Source organism: Miscanthus floridulus, chromosome 9 (genome assembly GCF_019320115.1).
Source record: "Miscanthus floridulus cultivar M001 chromosome 9, ASM1932011v1, whole genome shotgun sequence".
In the NCBI taxonomy this organism is placed as follows: Eukaryota; Viridiplantae; Streptophyta; class Magnoliopsida; order Poales; family Poaceae; genus Miscanthus; species Miscanthus floridulus.
In genome coordinates this window covers 68,199,485-68,221,206 of record NC_089588.1, presented here as the reverse complement: position 1 = coordinate 68,221,206, position 21,722 = coordinate 68,199,485, and the positions used below count along the sequence as shown (strand labels likewise).

Genomic DNA, 21,722 nt, shown 5'->3' with positions numbered 1-21,722 from the left:
GGTGACATCTTCGCTGGATCCTCGAAGGCGCCACCATCTACAACGCCTCCGCCGGAGCGTCCGGGGACTACGCCATCGTCGTCAGCCGCAACCCCAGCAGCGACGCCACCGCCATGGCATCTGGGGACTACGCCATCATCCCCAGCCATAACCCTAACAACAGCGTATGGGCAGGAAACGCCTCCCACCAAGGGAGGAGCACAGCGAACGACGGTGCAGTCAATGATGTACGACGCCCACCGACGCCTTTTTTCCTTCAGCAGCAGCGACTCCTCAGCAAGGGCCGCGCGCACCATCTCATCTACGTTGGATAACCTCTGGCTCGACATCACGCACCAGACTCACGAGCAAGTTTGTAAGTTCTCTATCTCTCTCTGGCATTACTCTTCCTCACTCAGGAACTGCCGCGACGCACGGACGTGTTCGGCGGAAAGGAAGAAGAAGGAGAGATAGCGGCTCGGAGGCAGAAGGGGAGGTGGGATGAGAACTCCTCTCCCCCTCCCTACTTAAAGAGGAGGCGCTGTAACTAAGGAAAGGCGAAAGGTTGGACAAAAAAACCCTCTCCCTTCCCCTTTTTTAAATACGCAATCAATGCTGATTGATATCTGAGGGGACGCGCCAGAACTGACGGGACAAACCCCGGTCTATGAGGCGTCCCTCTTTGGTCAAACTAAACACTGCCTGGGTATGGCCCGCCACTGACCCACTCCAGATGCGGCGATTAAGGCACCCACATAGGTAGACAACTTTTTGCCTCCCCATGCAGGACCATGGATGACCCGATGATGGGACCTTTTAGATCTCCTGGGTCGGCCGTTCAGCTCAGAAGACACGACGAACGAACGACCAAAGAAAGATAAGCCTCTCAGCTTTCTCACTTTATGCGTTAAAATTCGTTCGCAAGTTTCTGACCCCGTCAAATAGCGGGGACACGAACATCACTCGGGGGCTACCGAGGATGACTACCAGTCTAGACATCCTCTTCACCCAACCCCTCCGTACGCTTGAAACTAAGGGCGCGACATACAGGCACAAAGCTTTGAGTAAAACTGGACGAACTAGCAAACCCTACGCCCTGATAGCTACGATGTTTCTGTTCACCAGAAAAATCATACTCAACGCCCCTTTGCGTCTGCAAATGAAGGGATCGGAGGGGTCCGCCTACAGAGTCTCCCCCAAAGGAAGAGCTGTCAGGTGGCCCAAGTTAATCAACATGGCTCGGATCGTCACCGAGACACAAAAACAAAGAATAGCAATTCTTACGCAGGTTATTCAACATTGTCACAAACAGTCAGGGCCCAGACCATCTGCTAGGAGCTGTTCTGCCACTCATACCACCAAGGTAACGTTACCGACCCCGCCTTTATTTTCAATTAAATCTTGCATTCAAAACATTACATATGCAGAACATTGCATCCCAACGATTCGTGTTGCACCACGAAACGACTGTCGCCTCATTCGATATAGGCAACCACAGGCTGAGGTTCGAAGGTCGGCCCGCGAAGGGCTCGAGGCCGCCTCACGCCGAATAGAGCCAGGGAGAGATAACCGAGACGAGCCCCAGCGGCCCTACCCGACCCCGCTCAGAAGCGAACTGGGATGTCTCGACCTTCTCTTGTTCGATTCTAACCTCAAGCCAAACCCACAGAATCTCCATCGAGGAGAGGCCACCGGGCCCCCTAAGCTTATCGAACGACTTAGGCATCTGCCGGGAGGCGGGTTAAGAAGTTGTGGAGTGTCACCAGAGGGCTCTGCCGACCCCATCAGCAAATGATGGACCCAGATTCTACACGAACGTACCTGTTAGCGAGCTCATTGAGCGCGGTACTCAAGCCGTCGAGGCAAGTGTCGTTCACTCAGCCCCTCCGATTGCGAAAACTGAGGATGGGGTAACACGCAAATAACGACCGACCCCTATCAGACCCTGACAAGGCTCGGGGGCTCGGGCCAAACAATACAGGGTCACAGGTTCAAAGGCCCCACCTTGCCGAGCCCATAGAGTCCCCAGTTGGGATTTCTGTTGGAAGACAGGGTGGGGAATATTGTGATGACATCCATTGTCACCAGAACCACGATTCCGATCTCCAGTAACACCCAACCCTAGCAAGTGCGGGGGTCGGACCTTACTCGGGGGCTGTTAAGGTACGACTACCTCCTCTCCCTCCTTCGGAACGATCTCCTCGCATTATAATCAGCGGCATAATTCAAGGGAACATATTGGTAAGATCGTAAAAAAAACAAAACAAAACAAAATTAAGACGCAAAAGCACGAAAGGCGTCCAGACTCGAAAAGTACCGACACTTGTCCACATATTACATATAAGTTGTTCTCAAAATTGTTCGATTAATTACTCCCGTGGAGGGAGAACCATCTCTTTCTGATTGTCTGCTAGGTTCTTCACAAGGGGAGCGACCATCTTCTCCATTTCCTCCAGTTCTTCATCCTCGTAGGTGGACGGAAAGCCCTCGCTCATCACCTTCAGGTTTATTTCCTTCTCGTAATGGGCATGGGCGATGGTGAAGGCCTGGGTAATCCCGGCGTGAAAGGCACTCTCCTCAAGTTGGCCCACCCAAGCCGTGATACCTCCGACACGAGCCCCGAGCGGGCTAGTCTCCACCGGCTCCATCACATTCAGGGCGTTAAGGACCACCCCGACCGCAGCTTGTAGAAGATCGTGCTCATCGCTCTCAACCTGAAGGGCCCTTCGCGTATAGGCAGCCTCTTTCTCCAGCTTGGTGGAGACGTTCTCAGCACTCAACCTTCCTTTCACCGCGTCACCAAGCTTCACCCAGAGAGAGCGGACCACCTCGACGTCCTCGTCCACCTTCTGCTGGAGGGCCGCGGCCCTACTCTTAGCCTTCCGCCGGAGGTCACGCTCCATCTCCAGCTCCTTTAGGACTTTGTCGGCCTTCTCATTGGCCGTGGCATTCCTCTACAGCAGCTCGTCTCGCTCTTTTTGGAGTCTGGCAATCTCCTCTCCATCCAGCTTAGACCTCGCCGATAGGTCCTCGAACATTCTGTGCGCCTCCTCCGCATCCTGACGTGCCTGGGCCTCCCGCTCCTGGACGGTAGCAAGCTAGGCGGCCATGTCTGCTCGCAGCCGGGCCTCCTCGGAGAGGCGATCCCGCTCCGCCTTCTGCTCACGGAGGAATTGGGATTTTTTCCGGCTACGAGCAACAAGAACCTGAGGAGGAGGAAGACTGATATCAGAAATGCGAAAACACAAAAACATACGAAGAAAGAAGAAAGCCCAGAAAGTACCTCAGTGGTAGGGATAACGATCTCACAGAGGGCTCCTCTGGCCTGGTCTAGGGCGTTCAGCATGGTCGAGATCCCGATGTCAAGACCCTCCCACTCCATGCTCTCGGAATGATCATCGAGCGAGAAAAGAGCCGACGACGGGTCCTGAGCGGCCATCCACTAGAGCGGTGGCTCCCCCTGCGCAGGGGAGCGGCTTCCTCCCGACAAAGGGGCTGGTGGCGACTCCCTCCTAACCCTGTGTGGCACCACTGCCGCACTCGAGGACCCTCTGACTGGACCCTCCTCCATCTGGGCGCCTGGCGGCACGGATTGCACCATGCCCTCGGGTGCCACCACGACCGCGCCCGGCTGATCCTGGCTTGGTGCAGTCACGATCACCTTCACCGGCGGTATGCGGTCCTCGACCGGCTGTTCCACGCCCGCCACAGAAGAGACCGCTCACTCAGTAACCTCTGCGGGCATGGGAGCCACCATGGACGCCGTCGGTTTGGCCAACGCGGCCCCGACATCGGCACCACTCCTGCCCGAAACAGCATGGTAGGCACCGATGATCCCTGTTTCCTTTACACCCCGGCCCTTCAGGGCTTGGAGGGCGGAAAGAAGGTCGGTGATGTGTTTCTTGTCTTTGGACTAGACGCCCCAACCCCACGACTCCAGAGCATCCACAATAAGACATCCGGTGTACTTCGGTAGGGTGGCACTCACATCATCCCTAACATAAAACCACTGCAAATGCCATCCCTTGTTGGATGTCACCAAGCGCATGTATGGGTAACCCTTCGATCGGTTATGGCGCAGATGAATGCTGGCACACCCCATCGGCGTGTTCACTTCTTTCCCCCCAATCTTCCTCTTTGATAGACTAATGCTAAAGAAATACCGCCACAGATCAAAATGGGGATCGATCCCCAGGAAACCCTCGCACAGGGCAACAAACGCTGCCATATGCTGAATCCCATTAGGAGTTAGATGTTGTAGCTCTACCTCATAGTAATCTAATAGCCCCCGAAGGAATCTATGCGCGGGTACCCCAAATCCCTGCTCATGGAAGATGGCAAAAGAGACGACATACCCTTCAGGCGGCACCGGCTCACCCTCGTCGCCAGGAAGCAACCACTCCTGGACGGCGGATAGTGGGTAGAGAAGGCCATGGCGGACGAGGCCCTCCAGACACTGGGAGGTGATGCTTGATCTGCCCCACAACTCCATTAAAGCAGTGGGGGGGAAGGGCAGGCACGAGCTTGACGGTGGCTGGAACATGAACGCAGGCCGGTCGACGGTCCACATTACACGTATCACTCTATCGGCATAATCGATACGCATTGTACCAGCTTTCACCCTGTCGGGGACCTAATACCAGGATACCCCAGAAGGTGGAACCAATAACCACCGAACGTGAAAAAACTTATGGACGCATAAAGGCGCCGTGTCATCCCTTGTTCGAGTAATAGGAGTTCTGTTCTGCCTCGCCCGACACCTTTGGGATGGGCTCGGTCTCGCCCAAGGGCCGAGGGATAAACTCCGTCTCGCTCGACGCCTTTAGGGCGGGCTCGGTCTCGCCCGAGGGCTGAGGGATGAATTCCGTCTCGCCTGATCCTGGAGGGACAGGGTCAGCCTCACCCAATGCCTTTGTGAGATAACCCTGCCTCGCCCAAAGGCTCAAGGCTAATCTCCGTCTCGCCCGACGCCTTTAGGGCGGGCTCGGTCTCGCCCGAGGGCTGAGGGACGGATTCCACCTCGCCCGATCCCGGAGGGGTAGGGTTAGTCTCGCCCAAGAGATAGGGATTGGTCTCCGTCTCACCCGACGGCCAAGAACAAGCCTTGCCCTGATCGATATCTATCCCTCGTAATGATGGGTACAGGACAAGACAAGACGTTTGGGTCAACCATGGCTCCAAGGACCATACCCTACGCTCTAGCAGGAAAAGGACTGCCAGGGAACGACAGGACTGATGCTTTAGACCGTTCCAAGCGCCGCAGAACCCAAAAGGCATTACAGGTGCGTGCACCTCGCCCTGTAGAGTTGTAGGCGCCGCCTTCAGCTCTGAGACACGAAACCCGATGAAGATATATGACAACCGCTACGCTCCAGGAAAGGATTTGCTATCTCCATGAACGACGGGTATTCCGTCACCACGCTGTGGACCCAGGGGAGCGGCGCCCGCCTCCTGACCCCCCAGGTCCTCCCAGTCAGAAGGCCTTGGCCACGGCGCTACACCAGACCCCGACCCCGCATTCTCCCAACAAGGAATCATGGGAACCAGAAGGCGTGCGGAGCAAGGCTAGGGGAGGCTCATAAGTCAAAACCATTGTACTACAGCCCATACCCTACGCAGGGCAGCATTCTGTGACTGACCTGACATCCTACAGAGACATCGACAACATTGTAAGCACTTATCTTCCTTCGCACTCATCAGAATGGAGGACCTGACCAGGTAGACGTGAGCCATAAGACTAAGTAGAGTACGCATCCTGGAGCCCTCACCCTTGTAAAGCTAGCCCCTTCATCTATAAAAGGGGATGCGCTTCCTCCATCAAGGTGGGGGGCCAAAATAATAGAACGCACTCATATACACACATTCAAGCGGCTACGAAGCTCTTGACCACCTTTCAATCCTTCCATCAGAGGCTTGGGACTAGTCCCTCTCTCGACAGTTTGTACCCCTTACTACAGACCATTCACGGTGCTAATAACACAAGCAGCAGCAAACTGGACGTAGGGACGTTCTGCCCGAACCAGTATAAATCATGTGTCCTTTAGCGCACCATCCGAGCCTAACGCGCATTACTATAAATTTACTTGCTGGTGCTTGTACGAAACACCGACACACCCCTTCGGGTTTACTTTCTCGCTAGCAACGATACCTTCCAGTATCGGCTACTAAAACTGACGACCGAGTAAATCGGTTGTTAAGTATCAATCCAAATGCCAGGGTAATATTCCTTCAAATATTTCCCATTTGATTACTCTACCGAATTTTCTTTCTCTTCTCAGTATCTACAAGTATCACTAGGCGCATAACATTTGATCCGATAAGGTCCTGCTGTTCCCTGACTTGATCGGTGACTTTATTTTCCAGACTAAGTCTTCTTTAGAAAATTGCTTGATCTTGACCTTTCAATCGTAATACCTTGCAATCCTCAGTTTATTGGCTTTAGTGTTTTTCAAGAGCATGTAGCCGAAGGCAATTCAAATCTTCTAAGTTGTCCATTACAAAATTCTTGTAGTCTTCAGTTTGTAAATCATTCGGCTCCTCTACTCTTGCCTCTCAAAAGCAGTCCATGCCAGGTCTTTCCTAGAATCTACTGCTATTGATTGTCATAAGTCCAGTCTAGCTAAGATGCCTGATGTCATTCAATAAGAGAAACAATTACTGCTGGTTAAGGTCAGAACAGGTTAAGCTATCTGAATCAGCCTCGAGATCATCAACTTGTGTAGAATCGATCATATTCCCTGGTGTTCAATTGCATTTTTATTTTGGCCAAAGAGTTGATTCGATACAGCCGATCCTAGACTTCTAATCTTAATTTAATTAAATCTAGAAACATGGCTTTCATTAAGAGAGCCCTTCAATCTTCTATCCTTGGTCATCTGATGTTGTATTCTCTTTGACATTGGTGAAGTGGCGCTTCGCCTCCTATTAATTGCGGTTAACTTTTGCGCGTTTTGAGGCATCCGTCCCTTCACTTCATGTCTTCAAATACCAGCCGATGGCTCCTACCTCGAACACATCTCCATCCGCAACTATTCCTTTACTCTCCTTCGCCCGCTAAACACCCTGTGGTAGTTCTTTCTTCTCCCTCTCGTAGATCCAATCATTCTTCATGGCCGGCGAAGACCACCGAGGCAAGCGCACGACGGAGGAAATCCTAGAAGAGATTATGCCGATGAACCAGCGTATTCGGCGCTTGAGGTGAGATCGACATTTCTTGTTTATGATGATGAACAGTTCTGGCTCGCCTATAGGTTTATTGTGAATGGCAGCCTTCATCCTTCCCTAGGACCGACAAACCCACTGATGCTGCATCTTCTGCGTTGGCTTCATCGTTGGGTTCTTCCAACTCATATGACGGTGATGATACCTGGCATTTCTTCCAAGAATGGAGGGCGGCCAAGGACCGCTATTCCGAGGCGATTCGAAACAATGGCCAACTAGAGATTCGTCTAGGAGTCCTCCAGGTGGCCCTTAATGTCGTTGAGGAAGCCAGTGCCGTTCGATCGTGGCTAGCTGAGTCTGATGCCATGGTAGCAGGTAAGATGAGCTCCATGAACATTTCCTCTCTGGTTTCTATTGCCTTTGCCTTGATATTCTTCTGCAATTGTCAGCTCAAACGGTGCAACTGGAATCTCTCCAATCAGCGGCAAATGTGGCTGCGGACACTGTCAATGCGAGGGGTTCCCCCATTGATGCTCATCTCCAAGATATCTCGGCCTGTGTCCAGGAGATTACTCTTTACAGAGTTTGTCACAGCGCATTGGTGGCGCTAACTATGACATAGGTTCGAACCGGGCATGATCTCCATGCCATGGAGGTTGGCTTCCCGATTGGCAATGGCCCTAAGGGACATGAAGATTTAATAGAAGATTTCACCGCACCGGCGGAGGCCATCGTGGACATCACATCCACTTAGGATGTGGTGAACAAAGTCCTTGACTAAATTGTACTTAGGGGAAAATAATGAACAAAGACTTCTTTTTCATGAATGTGCCTTAGTGCAATGCCCTACTGTTTTTATCTTTTGTTTTTGCTCTATAGGCGATACATATTATATCGGCTTTCATCATCCTTGAAGATTCTCGTATTTTGAACTAGAGGCGATACCTTTCTGGTACCGGCTATTGGAGCCGAGAACGAATCGGCTATTAAATTCAGATGTTAGGATAACATCTCTTCATGCATTTTTCATTCCAAAGATCAAATGATCGATCAATTCAAGTCAAGCATCCTATTAAGCGAAACAGAACTTCTTAAGAAATCCATTAATTCTGAATCGCACTCACACTTTGACTAAACATTCACACACGTCGGCCTAAACCCATTTCCAAGACTCAATATTTATTTTTCCTTAACTCAATGGCCGACGCGACGCCACGATTACTAATTAAAACAAACTTTTAGAGCCAATTGCTTGAACTAGCTATTGGCCTCCATTATTAATCCTAATGATGCCTCCTTCCCATGTTTTGCTAGAAAGGCATTCAAAATCTCCTAATTCCCAAAACACTGGATCGGCTGTTGCGATGCTCATAGACTCATCAGTGTGAACCACCTCGACATCATGCCCGTGCCATTGAATCAAACATTGTTGCATGGTTGATGGCATGCAACAATTTGCATTAATCTAGTCATGACCGAGGAGTAAACTGTATGAGCCTTTTCCATCGATGACAAAGAATGTGGTGAGTAGAGTTTTACTCCCGATTGTCAACTTGATGTTTATTACCCCCTGGGTCTTAGATGTATTCCCTCTGAAGTCTCTAAGCATCATGTCAGTCTCAAGCAAATCTCCTAGTCCCTTACCAAGCTTACGAAAAGTAGTGTAAGGCATAAGATTGATAGAAGCACCTCCGTCCACTAACATGTTGTTCATCGGCTTCCCATCAATAAAACCTTTCATGTATAAAGCCTTCAAGTGCCGATGTTTGACTGGCTTATCAAATATCGCTTGGTGTGTAACTATCAACTTGGCAACCATCTCTTCATACTCTGATTCATCAAAGTCTAAGGAAACTTCCTGATCTGCCAGAGCTCTGAATTCTGATGGCAATAGAAAAGCCATTTGGATATTAACCGATGGTTGCTTCTTATCAGCTATTTGCTTAGTACACCACACTTGAGTTTTATTGGATGGCTGAGACTGTTCCATCTCCTTATTCCTTAGGCATTGCACTCTTCTCTTCTGGCTTCTTGTTAAACCTCCAAGGCACCATTGGCCTTCCTACCAAACATGTTCCCTCTGGTTGTTTCCTTCTTCATGATCAGCCTAGTCTTGGTCAACAACTTTCTTTCCCAACTAATCATGAATACTTTTATTTTTTAAGTGCCGATCCATGTCATTATGATGATATGCATTATGGGCATGGATAGACCAGTGATTGATTTGAGATTGCCTAAACTCCCAATATTGATTACTGCATTTTGGACAGTCATGTCTGGTAGGCAATTTCAAACATTCATTCTAGTAGTATCTAAAGAAAGGATAATTCTAGTGCGATTCAGCTTGCTTCCTTTCATACCTTTCTTCTTCCAGTTGATGCTGGTATTCTTGATCCTCTAACCATTGTTGATGATCTTTTTCCTTCTGCCGCCGCCACTTATTCAACAAGATCCAAGATGTGACTCGCGGCCTTGTCGTTCCATCCTTTGATGTCCCCCTACTTGTATCGGCTCTTTTATTGGTCATGATGTTTTTTAATCTCTCTGTATTCATCAGCCGATATTTGCACCTTGGGATCGACTGTTCCATCTTTTCTTGATTTTGCCGATGTTAGGAACTTAGTTTTTCCTTTGAATATCCCAACATCAACCACATTTTGATCTCTTGGGAAAGGGTTATCATCAATTTTCATCTTCTGAGGCGTATCGAACTTGAGCCTCCCTTGCTGAATAGCCCTCTGTATATACTGCCGAAAAATTCTGCACTCATTAGTGGAATGAGAAGTAGCATTATGGAACTTATAGAACTTATTCTTCAACTATTCAGGGGCAACATAACATGATTGTCTGGAAATTTGATCTGGCCCTTCTCAAATAAAAAGTCAAAGAGCTTGTCCGATTTCGTGACATCAAAGTCATAGCTCTCCTCGACTGCTCTTCCCCAAGGATTTGGCACCATTACTGTTTTCTTGCTCCAATTTCATTCAGCTATAGCAACCTCCTCTTCTTCATCTTCATAGCCATCATCTGTTGAGTATGGATCATAAGCTTCGGCTACGGTGGTATTCTTCTGGAACCAGGTGTCTCTGCGCATACTCTGGAATTGGCTGTTGAGCGTTGCTACTCGTTGAGCCAATTGACCCAAGTTGTCAAATTCTTGTCCTAGCAGCTTTTCCTTCCATATTAGCAGTATTCCTTGGACAGCTAAAGTAGCTAACTGATCATCGGCCAAACTCAATGAGAAGCACAAATTCCTAGTCTCTCAGAACCTCTGAAGAAACTCAGTGCCCGATTCATTAGTCCCCTGTCTCATGGTCGTCAGTGATCTTCTTTTCTCCAGTCCCAGTGTAAAAATATGTATGAAACTTCTTCTTCAGGTTAGCCCAATTGGCAATGGAGTTGACTGGTAGTGACAAGAACCAAGTGAAGGCTGGTCCTGATAGGGATAAGGAGAAAAACCAAACCCGATGGGCATCCTCAACTGATGCTTCACCCAATTGTGTAAGATACCAACTGACATGTTCTATTATGTTTGTACTATCTTGACCAGTGAACTTGGCAAACTCTGGGAGCCTGTAATTTGTAGGAAGAGCGACCAAATCATACCATTCTAGATATGGACGTTTGTATGAAAAGGTCAGACCCTTTGGCTTCAAACTGAACTGATTCTTCATCATCTCGGTCACCTTCAGCAGCAACTCATCAGCTTGTGGATTTGGATTTCTTGGTACTTGCTGACCCATCTATGGATTGAAGTCTCGTGTGCCTTGATATCCTAGATTTGGCATCATGTGGAGGGTGTTATAATCCGTGCCATAGTGATAGCCTTGTGGAATCTCAATCTGTTGGATCCTTTGCTGGCTTACTGTTTGAAGCCTCTGATTATAGACATAAGGATCTATATCTCTACGAATCTTTTGAATTGATGGTGCTATTTTTTGAGTCAACAATGGTATATGGCCTGATGTGCCAAAATTGATCATCTGGTTTTGACTTTGCCCCGTCGGCTGCTGCACATGCTGTATTGACGGTCTAGGTTTGTACTATACCTGATTCATAGCAGTGCCTGGAGTTTGTTTAGATGAACCTTGAACTGTCCGTACATCACCATTACCAGCTGGTACTGCTTCTTGATGGATGGTACCAACTTGATTAGTCCCTTGAGTCGACAGATCTAGAATGTTGTAACAAGTCGATCCAACCTGACTAACTGGAATCCCATGAATCACCTCTTTCATGGCATTGTGAAACGCATCAACAAAAGCTTCATTATGGCTTGATATGGTATCATGAACAGATTTGTCTATGGCTTCTGTAAAGAAATGTCTATCTTCAGCTTCAACTATATCTGTCTGCCCGTGTAGTAGAACTCTTGGTAGTGGAAATTTCTGAATAATTGTGCTGTCACATGTTTTGGTGTAGGACAACAAACACTTCTTCAGAAATTCTTCTGTAGCCTTGCCAATGGTATCCTTATCCTCATTAGGTAGGTCTTCATAGTGTACCATAAGGATGTTGTCATTGTTGTGAGCCACCATGACGATTGTGGGGTCCCACCGAGCGTGCCAGAAACGTGTGTCGACATAGAATTTTTGCCTCCGTGCTGAGGACACACACAGCAAGCCAGAAGGATCCGCTCGATGGAGTAGATCTGCCTAGCTTCAGTGCAAGGGTGGTCGATCCTGCGCAATTCTCCTGAGATGTGCCAGTCAATTTGACCCTGTAATTGACAAGGAAAGAAAGCTTATCAGTAATTAAGGGCAGAACGTGCTGGTGTTGCTAGACAATCCCGAATGTGTGGCTCTAAGAGCTGATATGAGGGAAAATTGACTAAATAGCTGATCCTAGCACATTCACAAGAATGAATCGATTAAAGCACATAGGGTTGTATAAGAAGGATCGGTTATCATTCAGGATAAATATTATTTAAGCAAATATTAATCAATGGCGATAAGATATCAACGATGATTGGTTTATACTGAGCCAATGACTACAAGTAACCGAACTCCTTTTATTTAAAGAAATAGCTCAACACCTCTTAACCTTTTAATAAAGGTAAATCTAATGAACATGTTAGATCTCATCTATCGCCATGACTAGTGGGGCATGAGGCAGAATCATGCAGGCCATAGAAACAACAATAGACTCGACGACCCTAACTCATTACTGATATTAGTGGGGCATGAGGCAGAATCATGCAGGCCATAATACTATAACAAGATCAAGGGGCCAATGCATCTTTCAACTTATCTCTACTTCAATGATCTTGTAATGTGAACTGTTCGTGAAAGCATTCGATATCGACTAAACAGTCGATTCAGGCATAGCACATAGTTATGGTCATGCCTTCTCAGGAATAGGTCTACTAACTAAGGATCCCCACTCCATGGTGCCAATAGTGAGGTGAGAGGTAGAATCCCATAGGCCATGATGATGGGCTATGGAACGGTTTTCATTAACTAATAGATCTACTCAAGATCGGGTATGCCTTAACCGCACGCTATGCACGATTAAGATTAACACGAAAATAGCCAATAAAAACATAACTCATCGCTTAAGATGTAGATTAGATTAGTTTTAGACTAGCAGATGATGAGTTAAATAAGATATAAGGCCGATCCGGATCAATCTCAATCAGGCAGAGTGATATTGCTGTAATTAGATAAACAATGAAAGCAATAAGCAATATCGGTAACTTAATGAATCTACCAAAGACTGCCATACTGAGGTAGAGCCAATAACTTGACCTTGATCTAATTCAAGCAGTGGGGTGTGAGGCAGAATCACATAGGCCATACTTGAATTAGACAAGAATCAATAACTAGCCTATACCAGAGTCATAGTGGGGGTCGACCGGATCGATGCAGCCATACGAATAGAGGTATAAACCATGATGGTACTTATAGACAAGTAGTGGAGGTCAACCGGATCGATACAGCCATACTCGCTGAAGAACTCATCGAGATCTACTCTACTCCTACTCCTAAGGGGTTGTCAGAGCCAAAAAAAGTAATTGACTTTGTATTTGATTGGTTGATGATTTTACAATAGCCGGGGTTTTGTATTTATACCCGGAGTCTAAACATGAATCCTACTCAAGCATAATTTGTTACAACCTTTGGCATAAAATGAAAATATTCCTAATTTAAGATAACTTGGACTCTAATCTTTCCCTTTTTGTAGAGTCCAGCATGTCTTGTCCCAGCACCAATCATAGCCTCTGTCGTTATCCGCTGGCGCTATTTGAAGAAAGCCGATCCTAGTGTTGCATCTGACTCAGCTAGTTTCGATCCGCACGCAATCGATTCCTTACTGACATGATTTTGGGAGCTCTCGAGCTTCTGAGATTCTCCTTCTAAATTCTGGTGTAAACAGTTGGATTCATGAGCACCTGATGGTAGCCCAAGCGGAATTGAGCTTTGTGAAGAATTGGGCGCCATGCAGTTGTTTACACCAAAATTTGGGAAAGAAGAACACAAGAACTTGAAGCTTCCAAGATTGTGTCATCAAGGAATCGATTGCATAAGGATCGATATCAGTTGATTCAAATGCGGTACTAGGATCGGCTCTCTTCGGATGACATCAGTAGATAACGTAAATGAGCCGTGGTTGGTGTTGGGAAAAAAATGTTGGACTCTACAAAAAGGGAAAGATTATGGTCCAAGTTATCTTAAGTTAGGAATGTTTTCTCTTATACCAAAGATTGTAATGAGTCATATTTGAGTAGGATTCATGCTTAAGTTCTAGGTATAAATATTGGACCCCGGCTATTGTAAAGGATATGCAATCAATCAATACCAATTACTTTTTTTGGCTTCATGCCAACCTTAGGAGTAGGAGTACTATAGATCTCAATGAGTTCTTCAACAAGCAGGGCTGCATCAATCCGGTCAACCTCTAGCTTGTCTATAAGTATCGTCATGGCTTATACTTCTATTTGTAAGGCTGCATTGGTCCGACTGACCTCTTATGAGCTCTAGTATAAGCTAGTTATCGACTCTTATCTAGTTCAGGTAAGGCTGCATCAGTTAAGTTTGACCTCCACTGCTCGAATTAGATTAAGGTCAAGTTATCGGCTCTACCTAAGGGTGGCGTCCTTTGAATAGATTCATTAAGTTACCAGTTTTGCTGATTTTTTTGTTGTCATTAGTTTTCAGCAATATGAACCTGCCCGATCAACATTCATCTATATCGACCTCACATCCTTTTAGTACATCCTTTATTTTGCTATATTGTGTTAATTTTCACTTTAAATGATGGGTTATGTTTTATCGACCGTTCTACTTTGATCTTGATCATGCATAGTATGTGCCCAAGGCATGACTGGTCCTAAGAAGGTTTACTAGCTAGTTGAATTTGGTCTGTAGCTCGCTATTATGGCTATAACGATCTGGTCGATCCCCACTGGTAGCACTTTAGATCGAAGTATGCTAGCTGGTAGATTTGCTTTCGACAAGGCATGACCTTGGCTGTTTCCTATGCCCACATCGGCTAAATAGCCGATCGCCCATACTTTAATGCTTACAGTGTGTCTTCATCATTTCATTAAATGTGAATAGATCTGTTTATTTTAAAGATTTGATTTGTTGCCTTTATCATGGCTGCCATCAATCCGATTGAACCCCACTGTTAAGGATAACAGGTTAGGTCTAATGAGTTTATAGATCCCTTTTCTACCTAAATCGGCTGTTTTAGCCAATTCGCCTGTGCTTTCACAGATATGGCATGCTTTCATGAGCCTGTTGAAGTATGGTCGGTTCTATGGACTTTCTGGTTCTAGACTATCATCATCATCATAGCTGCATCGATCCGGTTGAACCTCACTGTTGGTGGTGATAGATTAGACCTAGACGGATCGTAGGTCTATCTATATCAAACAGTCGATTGTTCGCGTGGCATATCCCTTTTCACCGGATTCATTGGCTTTACACCACGTATCGATCAAAATCTAATTTAGCCAGTGATATATCTTTGACGCATACATGTTGATAGCTCAAGAGAAAGGATCATTAAAACTAGGTATATTGTATTCATTACTATAAAATCAATCATGACCCATGAGCTTTACAGTCCTAAATAGCCGATTTCTTCTCGTATCGGTTGTTTTAGTCGATTTTTCCGTCTAGCTGCTCCTGAAGTGGCACACTTGGAACTGTCTAGGCAAAACTGGCATGTTCCACCCTAAATTATTGATAAACTTTCTCTCCATGTCAATTGCAGGTCAAATTGACTGGCATGCCTTAGTGAATTCGTAGGATCGGCTGCTCCTGCATTGAAGCCAATTTGATCCCTGGGACTACTCTGAGTAGATCCTTCCGGCTTACTGTGTGTTAGGCACATCGACACATTTTTTTGCGTCGACACATGTTCTGGCACGCCTGGTGGGACACCACAATCGTCATGGCAACTCACAACAATAGGGACATTCTTGTGGTGCCTTATGAAGACCTACCCGATGAGGATAAAGATGTCATCAGTAAAGCTATAGAAGAATTTTGGAACAAGTGTTTGTTGTCCTACACTAAGACATGTGACAATAAAGTTGTTTAGAAATATCCACTACCAAGAGTTTTGTTGCATGAGCAGTCAGATAAAGATGAAGCTGATGATAGACATTTCTTCATAGATGCTGTAAACAAATCTGTTCATGATGCCAAGTTGAACCATAATACAGCTTTCCTAAACACATTCCACAATACCATGAGAGAGGTGTTTCATGGATATCCAATTGATCAGGTTGGACTGGCTTATTACAACATTCCACATCCATCGACTCAGGGGACTAATCAAGCCGGTACTAGCCATCAAGAAATAGCACTAACTGCTAATGATGATGTCCAGGTAGTTTAGAGCTCATCTAAGCAAGTTCAAGGCACCACTACTAATAAAATACAGAATAATCCTAGATCGTTAGTGCAGTATGTGCAATAGCCGATGGGGCAAGTTCTGAATCAAATGGTTAATTTTGGCACATCAGGCCAAATACCATCGTCGACTCAAAAAATAGCACCATTAGTTCAAAGGATTCGTAGAGATACATATCCTAATATCCATAACCAGAGACTTCCAGTAGCAAATTAGCAAAGGACCTAATAGATAGAGATTCCACAAGGATATCATTATGGAACAGATTACAATACCCTTCATATGATTCCAAATCAGGGGTATCAAGGTACCCAAAATTTTAATCTACAGATGAGTCAGCAATTACAAAGAAATCTAGATTCAAATGCTGATGACTTGTTGCTCAGAGTGATCGAGATGATGAAGAATCAGTTCAGTTTAAAACCAAAAGAGTAGACCTTTTTGTACAAATGTCCATATCCAGAGTGGTATGATTTGGTCGCTCTTCCTACAAATTATAGGCTCCTAGAATTTGCTAAGTTCACTGGCCAAGATAGCACAAGCACAATAGAACACGTCAGTCGGTATCTTACTCAATTGGGCGAAGCATCCATTGAAGAGGCTCATCAAGTTCATTTCTTCTTCTTGTCCCAGGCAGGACCAGCCTTTACTTGGTTTTTATCATTGCACGTTAATTCTATTGCCAATTGGGCCGACCTAGAGAAAAAGTTTCATACATATTTCTATACTAGGACAGGAGAAAAGAAAATCATAGATTTGATGACCATAAGGCAGAGAACTAATGAATCGAGTGCCAAATTTCTTCAGATGTTCTGAGAGACCAAAAATTTGTGCTTCTCATTGAATCTAACTGATGATCAGCTAGCTGCTTTGTCCATTTAGGGAATGCTGCCAACATGGAGGGAGAAGCTGCTTGGGCAAGAGTTTGACAATTTAGGTCAGTTGGCTCAACGAGTGGCAGCACTCAATAGCCAATTCTAGAATATGCACAGAGATACCTAATTCTAGAAGAGTGCCGCAGTTACCAAAACCTATAATCCATATTTAGTTGATAGCGGCGATGAGCATGATGAAGTAGAAGAAATTGCTGCGGCTGAATGGAATTGGGGTAAGAAGACAGTAATTGTAACACCCCGGGTGTTTAAAAAACTAAAACTTGCCATGACATCATATGCATTGCAAAGCATTTGGATATATTGAAAACTTGGATATGCAATTACTAAAACAAGTTTACTTTATGTTGTATGTGTTGAATTGTGTTGTTTGAATCAAGTTTGAAATGCTTGTATTGTTTTGAAATTTCGAAAACCCTAATTTTCAGTATTTAAATCCTACCCCAAAAATCAATTTCAAAATCTAAGCATATTTTGGGGTTGAGCCCAAAAGCAAAAGTGTAGAGCTTGGCAAGTTATACAAAGTTTGTTTTTGGAGTTTTTCAAGTTGTTTAGAAAAATTTTGAGTAATTCAAAAAGGCGTAATTCGTTAAATTTCCCTATTCAAATTCAAAAGTTCATTTCAAAATCTAGACCGAATTAGGAGATGGTTATAGAACCAAAGTTGTAGAACTTTTGATTTTGAACAACTTTTGTTTTTGGAGATTTTTGAGTTGTTATGAAAATTTGAGAGTAATTTCTGAATTTTGGCGAATGGCAAACTTGTAATTACTATGAACAGTGTTCACCGCTTGCGCTACACCGCCGGTGAGCTTCGGCTTGCTTCCAGTCGCGCGCGTGGCCGTCTGGGCATCGCGTTGGCGCGCCGAAGGCTTCGTCATGGCTTCCTTGAGCTTCCTGGCCATCCTTTTTAGCCTGAGCCGCCATCGTCGTTGCCCTTCTCCCTTGCTCTGTTTTCCCGTCGTCGCTGCTCCACTCCGGCGAGCCCATGTCGTCGTTGTCGTGCTCCACCATCGTTGATAAGCTAGTCCCAGCTCCGCCTTAACCTTACACGTCCAACCGACCCACCAATTCAGTTTATCTCCACCGGAAACTCGCTGTCCATGTCTTTCTTCTTCACGGCCGGCGACCTTCCCGTCGCAAGCGCATCTCCGTGGCCAGCGCCCTCCGGTGAGTTGCTGTCCTTGCTCTATGTACCTATGGATTCATCTCGATGCTGTGGTGCTTACTCCATAGTTGGTTGTTCATTTTGACCACTGCAGTCACCGGTACACCATCACCGACGACGTTTTGCTCCACCGTGTTCACGCTGAACGTCGAACCCCCTAGCTGTTGCTCCTCCGGCTTGGTCTTTGGCTCCAACGCGTTCGGGGTGAGCTCCTGATGCTTCCTGTGTCCTTTGTTTAATCACTACCGCACTGGTGTCGCCGGCGTAACATGGCCGTGTCATCGTGTCCGCCATGGCCGTCGTGGTGCGTGGTCCAGTTAGTGTCAAGGCTCGATTGTGCCACCAATCGACGCGTAGGGGTGTAGGGATCATTTCAGTACCTTGGTCGTCGCCGTTGAGCTCGCCGTCGGCGAGTTTTCGCCGGTCAGCGCGTGTGTTGCCGTGGTCAAAGCGCAAGGTAGAAGATGACAAGTAGGACCCAGTTGTCAGTGACTCAGCGTTCAAATGGATTTTTCTATTTTTAGATTTGAATGAATAGTGTCTGTTTTTGTTATTTTTGTGTAGATTTATTTAGAGCTCCAAAAATTATGAAAATTTTTGTGTGACTCCCCTGTGATGTATATTATTGAAGAAAAATATGAAATATTGTTTTTCAGCACTTTTTGAATGTGATAAAAATTGCTCAATTTATTAATAAATAGATTTCCATGATTTTTCTAGGCTTATTTAATTGTCCAAAAATTATGAAATTTGTTTTGCCACTTAGTTATCATGTAATGAACATTTACAAAAATTTTGAGCTCAATTAGAATAAGTTGATTTATTTCATAATTTTGAATTAAATAATTAATTCATAAAAGTAAATAGTAACCTTAATGATTTAGGTTTTGTTGAAATTTTGGATTGAGTGATGACCTTGGGTCATTTGTTGATAATGATCCTTGGCAATTAATGTATGTGTTACAAAAAAGATTTAGTTTGCTTGACTTGCAACTATACCGCGAAGGAAAGTTGTATTCAAATTCTTAATTTTGTATCCATCATCGAGCATCATATTTTGTATTTCGCATCATGTTAAACATGGCATTGTTATTACATGTAGTGAACGAAGGTGAACACATGGTAGTTAATCAAGTGATTGAGGAAGTTAATCCGTCTGTTGAGGTCGGATCGAATACTTGTGAAACGTCGCAGGAACCGGATTTTTCCATCAACGAAGGCAAGCCCCGGATGCATACAACCCTACCTTGTGTTTTACAAATTAATTTCGCTTTTGCTTTCCGTTACTGCATTAAGTGATTAGGAGTTAAGTAAAAGCCTAATTGGTGCATTACCACCCTTGTTATTCCATATTTACCATATTACCAATTTTAAACTCGTATATGCCTAGTTTTGCTTAGCTATGCGTAGAACGATGAAAGTCGGGTGACTACCTGCCACCTGCAAGTTTTAAATGGAACATTGGTTAATTATGATAGCATGTGATATGGGAATGTGGAGTAATAAATCTAGACCGGGCGGACTCGGTGTGTGTGAGCCACAAGACATGGAGGCCTTGTGAGCGGGTTCTTTCCGCCTGTGTCGATTAAGGCACGTTCGTTGTTGAATTGCATGAGGTGAGAATTTCTAGTACTAACCACATACTCCAGTAAGCCTGAACTTGGCAATTCTATTACGAGAATGGCTACTCGCGCACTAGGAGTGGAGAGATGGCGGGAATAGTGTGTACCCACGTGGCCATGAGCTAGAATGGTGGAGTACTGTATTCTCGGGTGGCGCGGACCCATTCTTGTTTTAGAGGATCCGAGGGTAGGTTGGTATATGTAGGTCGGGGACCTGCATATGTCGTGTGGTCTAGAATCCCTAGCTAGGTTTAATCGGTTCGAATCGTCGTTGCTCCTCGGTTATAGAGACTCAACTCACTGTTCATCATCGTAGTATTAATAACTAGAACTTGAGAATGGTTGATGAAGTTGTTGGATATGAAGTTCATGATCTCATTATGGATCGTGTCATCTTTGTATATGATTTTATGAAGTTTAAACAGTTGAAATAAAGAATTTTGTCAAAGAGCTTTTACGCAAAATAACTTTGATTATTGCTAAAACCATACCTTGAATCCCTGAGCCTGCATTCCTATGCTATCAGTTAATATTTCGTTTAAGTCTTGTTGAGTACTTTTGTACTCAGGGTTCATTGACCCTTGTTGCAGGTGAGCCTCATGAGCAGATCTATTTTGGATCGTGCTGCATGACTATCGTTCATTCTGACGATGAGAAGTAAATGTGTGATCCTTGGGCAGGATGTTTATTTTGTGTGTTACGTATATGTTAATGATGTCACTCCACTACTACTATGGTTTGTAATAATTATCGAACTTAATTTGTAAGGTTTGAATCAACTGGTTTGTAAACTATGTTATCGTAAGACTTCTGCTATTTTTACTCTGGTTTTGATATTTGAATAAATGTTGTAATACTGCAATGACTCTGTAACGTGATCCTGCTCAGAAATCGTGGATGATTCGGGGTTCCCTGAGGACACCCGACAGTCTTTTTAAGTTCATGAAAACATATGCATAGATGTCAATGGTCGTTGGACAGTGACAGGTGCATATGGGCCCTATAACTTAGGAGGTTCTGCCACAGAATGGTATCAGAGCGATCGTTATAAGGTTTTTGTGGTATTGTTTTACAAAAACTTCAAAATGATTTGGGATGACTAAATTTAATTTGATAATTTGGTCCAAATTGCTTCTAACTTATCTTATTTCTTTCTCACCATTCTATATTTGATTAAAAAAGGTTTTGTGTGGTGGAGTTGTAATCATACTATGCCCTATATAAAAATAAATGTTGTTTATGTGCATTATAAACTTTGATGTTTTGTTCATAAGAACAATTCATGCATCATTATTAATTCACTCGTTACTTCCTTCACCTCTTAGTCTGGAGTTGAGTAGTGAGACTGGTTTGAATAATGTAATCCATCATAGCTGCTCTTTAGACTTTGATCAAATGGTCTTACTTGGATTAAATTGGTTTCCTACAGTATGGCTTGTGCCAAGATGACACCCCGTAAGTCCACTGGACCCAAAGGAGTTCCTTGTCACCAACTTGTGCCTAGAAACGATGGTGCTAGCAGTAGCAGTTCTAGGCCTGATCCCCAGGCGGAGATATAGAGAATTTCTACAGAATTAGCACAAGCTACTAGAGATAGGGCTTTGGATGCTATATAGGTAGGAGAATTACAGGATCAATTGAGACGTCTCACCACCGCGCACAGGAACTGCGAAAGTATGTTAGTTCATACGGTGGAGGGACGAAATGAGGCTTGGCATAGGGAAAATGTAGCTAGAGCTAGAACTCATGAGCTAGAATTCTATGTAGAAGATTTAGAAGAACATAATACCTATCTACATGAGGAAGTTCATAGGCTTAGCAATCTACTAAACCCGAATCATGAGCCTCAAGCTGATGCCATGGACCCAGGTGTCATCCTTGCCGATGAAAGTGAATCAGAAGAAGAAGAAGAAGATCCTGAAGAGTTAGTAATAATCAATGAAAGTGATGATGAAGGCGGTAATAATTCTGGAATGGATACTGAGCCTAAAGTTTGAAGTAATTAAGGAAAGGAGTAGAGTTGTATAATAGAAG

The 21,722-nt window shown here is 45.1% G+C and overlaps 1 pseudogene; it reads left to right on the top strand.

The window, feature by feature from the left end:
• LOC136480049 (protein PEP-RELATED DEVELOPMENT ARRESTED 1 homolog, chloroplastic-like) overlaps positions 1 to 2,048 on the top strand; it is a 119,795-nt pseudogene extending 117,747 nt beyond the window's left edge.
• Positions 2,049 to 21,722: the final 19,674 nt, after the last annotated feature.